The sequence below is a fragment of the Polypterus senegalus genome, chromosome 2 (genome assembly GCF_016835505.1).
Source record: "Polypterus senegalus isolate Bchr_013 chromosome 2, ASM1683550v1, whole genome shotgun sequence".
In the NCBI taxonomy this organism is placed as follows: domain Eukaryota; kingdom Metazoa; phylum Chordata; class Cladistia; order Polypteriformes; family Polypteridae; genus Polypterus; species Polypterus senegalus.
Window position 1 is genome coordinate 247,181,753 of NC_053155.1, and position 5,906 is coordinate 247,187,658.

The window sequence follows — 5,906 nt, forward strand, 5'->3', positions numbered from 1 at the left end:
GCATTAGCCACGGGAGCAATCACGAATGTGGGCAGTTCCTCACCTGTGCACACGGTGAGAAACGCCCACATCAACGACGTCCGCGGCTCGCTACAACAACGCCCCCCTCACGAAGCCGCCTCGGGTACGGTGATTATTTAAAATGACTGGCCTTTTCTCAACGAGCTGTGGACCCATAACACCACACAGCGTGGTTGGAATCAGCTCTGAGAATGTCCAATGGTAACGCAATAGATAACATGATGCTAGAACAAATTAGAAAAGAAAAACTGCATTGGCACGCAGTCTTAACAAGAATTCTAGTGATTGTACAGTACCTTGCCGAAAACAACAGCGCATTTCGTGGGAGAACGGAGAAACTTTATGCACCAAACAATGGTCAGTTTTTAGGCTTAGTTGAGATGCTGGCCAAATTCAATCCAACCGTGCAAGAACATCTTTGACGAATTAAGAACGCCGAGGCTCATGACCATTACCTCGGGCATAGGATCCAAAACAAGCTTATCGATCTGATGGCGTCAGCAGTAAAAGGGAAATTTATTGATAAAGTGAATAAACTTGCTAAATATTTTTCTGTCATCCTTGACTGCATGCCTGATGTTAGCCACAAAGACCAGATGTTCCTTATATTGCGTTTTGTGGACATATCAGATCCAGAAGTGAAGGTGGTGGAGCACTTCATCGAATTTCTGGATGTGGACAATGCAACAGGAAAGGGGTTGTCAAAGGCTCTTCTTGCCGCGCTGGAGAACCTTTGTCTGGACATCGCCAATTGTCGTTGCCAGGGGTACAACAATGGTACGAACATGAAGGGAAATCACCAGGGAGTTCAAGCGCACATTCTTCGCATGAATAGTCGAGCATTTTACACTCCGTGTGGCTGCCATAATCTTAACATGTTTTAGGAGACATGGCTAAATGCAGCTACCAAGCAGTGACATTTTGGTGTCATACAGAGAATATATAAATGTTTTGCTGCGTTGGCTGAAAGGTGGAAAATTTTGTAAGAAGCCATGCCTTTCATGACTACAAAATCACTGTCAGAAACATGGTGGGAGTGCCGCCTCGAAAGTGTGAAAGTGCTACATTATCAGACGAAAAAAGTCAGGGAGGCGCTGTTGACTGTCACTGACACTGCCAATGATCCACTAGTGAAAAGTGAATCCGAATGTCTTGCAAACTATGAGCTAGGAAGCTTTGTGTTTATTCTGAGCTTAATCATATGGTATGACATTTTATTTGCTGTGAATGTTGTCAGCAAACCTTTGCAATCAGCTGACATGCAGCTCGATGTGGCAATACAGCAAATCAAAGGCATTGTTACTTTCTTGAAAAAGCACAGGGAAACCAGATTCTCCGATGCTATGATCATAGCAAAGGAAATTGCGTCCGAAATTAACGTAGATCAGAAATTCAAGGAATGAAGAGTCAGACACAAGAAAAAACTATTTGATTATGAGAGTAACAACGAATCAACATTTTCGACAGAGGAGACCTTCAGAACAGGATACTTCTTATGGATAGTAGATCAAGCACTTAACTCAATGGAAAAAAGATTCCAACAGCTGGAAGAGTATGCTTCAATCTTTGGATTTCTGTACAACTTAAAGAGTTTCCGCGAATTGAACGACGATGATTTGTTAAAGTGCTGCATGGATTTGGACAACATATTTTGTGCAGAAGACTCACACGGTTTGGACGGAATTGACTTGTGCGTAGAATTGAAGATTTTTCAAGAAATGCTTCCTGATAACATCAATACAGCTCAAGAGTGTCTTTGGTACATTTGGCCCATTCAAGATTCATTTCCCAACATTGTTATTGCGTAGAGAATTATGTTGACAATTCCTGTGACTGTTGCGAGCGTGGAAAGAAGCTTTTCAAAGTTGAAATTATCTATGATCAACAATGTCGCAAAACAGACTGTGCAGTTTAGCTATTTTGTCAATCGAAAAGGAACTTGCCTCAACATTGGACTATGAGGATCTTATCAACGATGTTGCTCAGCGAAAAGCCAGAAAAGTGGACTTCCGTCTGTAAATGTCAAAGCAGCTGTTTGGTAAGTGTTCATTTTATTACAAGTGTTCTGGTTCTCTGCAATTAAATAAATTTGCCGACTTCAGCAGGTTTGGCAGAAACAACTGTTATCTAGTTTGTTAATTTTGCGTACAAATGTTTCTGTATCATTAATTAAGTTGGTTAAAAGCCACTAAACCAATATAAGAATAATTACAATACGTAATGTAATCAAACGGTCAATGGTACCTACATAAGTCACCATGTTTTTTAACAATAATAAGGCGTACAGCATTAGAGGCGGACAAGCCCGTGAGCGTGGTGGTACGGTATATAGCCTACACTTATGGCTCTCGGCCCCACATATGACACTCGTCCAAGGCCCCGCATACTCCTCTGCCTCTGGGCAGAACCACACCAGTTTTCTTTTGTGTGCCAATGAAATTGAGCCCTGTAAAACATAAATGACTCTATTTATATAAACAATCCCTTTGCATCTAGTACTATTGGGATACTCTCTGTCTACTTTTCTGATTCACTAATATATAAAATAAACACCATAAAAATGATTTCTTGATGAAGAAAGAATGAATTATGGAAATGTAAACTACTTTGAATTAGCAGTCCGTCAAAACTGTAAACAGCAACCCGCTTTTAAGAAAGAAAAAATAAGCCTCAATGAATTGTCTTCAGGCCAAGGTGCAACACAATTGGACTGCAGAACCTCCAACACACCTCCAGTACACTGATTCATTGCAATGGTAAGTTCTTATCACTACTGTAACTTGGAACAGCTTTGCAATTTCTTAAGTAAGTTAGATAGACATTACATATTGCAACTAAAAAATAAGTAGCATTCCTTCCAAACTGTTGTTCTGTTCCTCTTTAAAACTATGTCCTTCAGAATGAATCACCTTATTTATAACAATTTCTGGGAATCAGAAAATGGTTGCCTGAATAGAACAAAGTGCTAAGTCATGTACATGTATGTCCAATTTACTTTTACATTGCCTTTGTTTCAAATGTAAAAGTCCTTGGAGTGTGCAGAAACTAAAAATGGTCAAAAAAATATACAGTAAATGCAAATTAATTTGCAAATGAAATTTGTGACATGGTTACACTATATATATTACAATTTGTGTGATTAATATAATTTATAAAGAATAAAGATCCAAGCACAGATCCATGGGGAACTCCACTGATGCCCTTAACCACATCAATATTTCTCCTCTTAATTGCACTCTTTGTCTCTGTCAGATGAACCGTCTTCAAATTTTGTAGGATTACTCTGACTCCGATGGCTTTAACATCAGGATTAACATTTTTTATGGAACCGCATCAAAAGATTTTTGAAAAACTAGGTAAACTATGTTACATGCTTTGTTTTTATCTACTATTCCAGTTGCCTGTTACAAAAAGGTTTTTAAATAAGAGGCTTTTAACAAACTGCTGTAACTGCTGAGGGAGATTCAACATTTGCTTTACAGCTCTCTCTCACTGATGTGTACTAATGTCTCCCCAGTGAAGCTCATTAGTGATAGGGAATGTGAAAGACAATCCAATATTTGCTTTAAGAACATGTCCAGCCTGTGTAAACAGTATGCACAAGGTCTAAAAGAAGTTTACACTGCACCAAATGTCACTCATTCATTTATTAAGACAAAGGGACAATGTAATAATCATCTAAATCAATAAAACACTGCTATTTTTTTAAATATTGATCATACCTTCAAGAAAACATTTTACCTAAGAAAGCAATTGTTGTTAAATTGTCAACTTATTACCGTATTTAAAAGGCATATGTTCAAACTACTGTGAAATCCACTAAATATGTTTGAAAAATTGTTAATAAACTCTGAATTCAAGAAAGGCTGAAAAATTTGTGTTTCTAATAACTAAAGTGGTAACACTGTAGTTTAGGTACTGCAAAGATTCAAGTAATAACTCATTTACTATTATGTAACAGGACCATGCCAAACACTTCTTTGGGTCTTCATAATACTTACAAAGCATCAGTAAAGTGTTTATTCATCTCTGCAACGTGATATATGAGGAATAGACACATTTTTGTAGTACCTAAACTAAAGCGTTACCCAACAAGTCATTCAAAAAGAAAAGTAATAAACCTACTGACCACGCTAAGAGACATAATAACAGTGAGTAAACTGGATTTTCTGTCACTTGGAAATAAATTATATGTGTGTTTGTATCTTTTATGTAACTTAACTAGTAACTTGCTTCACAGTGCTACAAAAGAATGTCCCTGCTTCAAAGATAGATTTAATGTATCTGTGACACTTAGCAGTTTACTGATGGTTATAAAGTGACACTCCAGTCTGTAACTATTTTTAACTAAAGCTTCTACCATTTCAACTTATTGTTACATAATACAGAGGAAAGTAAACTATCTATCTGCAACAGAGTAATTGCTATAAGTTGGCTGTCTGTTCTTAATTGCATGGTATTGTTCTCAACAGCACCCTGAGAATATATTAATCTTTGTTTTGCAGCACTGGCACTACACTATTTTAATGTTCACAAAGGAGATAAAAGAGTGATAAGGGAAATATAATCTTGCTGATTAGATAGGAAGAGTAGGCAGCATTCAAAACATTATGTGACACTTTTAAGTTAAAAAGCGCATATCTGGGTAAACTACTGTTATCTGAACTTTTAGTATTATCTGAATATGCCAAAACAAGAGAATCAGCCAACTGTCCAATCACTCTTTTTGTGGTGTTTTTTTATTGCAATTTTATTTTTTTAACGTGTTTACTTCTTAAGCAGTCTGTTTTAAATGTGTATTGGTTTTATAATGTCTTATTAACTTATTGTAAATGAGTATTCCAAGGTAAACTAAATTAGACACATTACTCTGAATTGCAAGGGTAGGGCCAGAACATTATAGAGCCATGGGGTCTTTAAGTAGTAAACGAGCCTGTAACAAGACATCGGATAGATGTATTTTGTTATAGTGACTTTTTATGGTGCAATTTTTATTTTGATATTATTATTTGCTTGTTCAACAACTGAATAAACCAGTGTTTCTCAACCTTTGTGGTGTCACAGCCCAGTTTTTCACTTGTCAATTTGTTCACGACCCATCCTTCCCCCTCCATAAATTTAGTTTGATCCTCATCATTTCTGTCGGTGAATTGAGCGCGATCAGCAAATTGGGGCTCCATGTGATCACCACAGTGTCAGAGCATTAAGCTCTGTACATGGTTTATATGTACTATGTGAAGGGAACACGCAGTGAATGAACAAAGTACACTTAGTTGCGGCCCACTTGATTGATGCATTGATATTCTCCTAGGCAATAAGTTACAATGTTTGGTCAGTGTCACATAGCTGATGATGGAAGATGAGATGTGCCTACTATTAATGACTTTAAGTGAAAATAAGGAGAAGTTGGTATCAGATTAAGAGAACTCTTTGAAACAAAGGATGGAATAATCATTCTTGAAGTATAAAAGAAAATTACCTGTTCACAGAACTATAAAGAAATGTATGGAACCAGATTATTAAAGAGGAGCTTAAAGAGGGAATGAGGTCTAGTGTGCTAATAGAGGTATGTAATTATAGACCAGATCTGAAATATCACAATTAGTTAAAGCAGCAAATTGGGATAGCCAAGCAAAAAGATACAAGTATATGAAAAGTACTGATTTGTTTCTCGATATAAGCAATATTGAATTGTAAAAGGATAAAAAGTCATCAAGAAAAAAAAATCAAGGTTGAACAAGAACAGGAGTAGAGTTCAGCACAGTAATGAAAATAGAGAAAATTGACACAGATTCTCCTCTGATGAATCTGAAGATTAAAACATTACTGATAAGACAGAAAGAGACAATGAGAAGAAAAGTGAGGGTTAACCCAGGCTGAGGACA

The 5,906-nt window shown here is 36.9% G+C and overlaps 1 pseudogene; it reads left to right on the top strand.

Annotated features, from left to right (window-relative positions):
* Positions 1–212: 212 nt before the first annotated feature.
* On the top strand, positions 213–1,424 carry LOC120524479 (annotated as a pseudogene).
* The last annotated feature ends 4,482 nt before the right edge of the window (positions 1,425–5,906 follow it).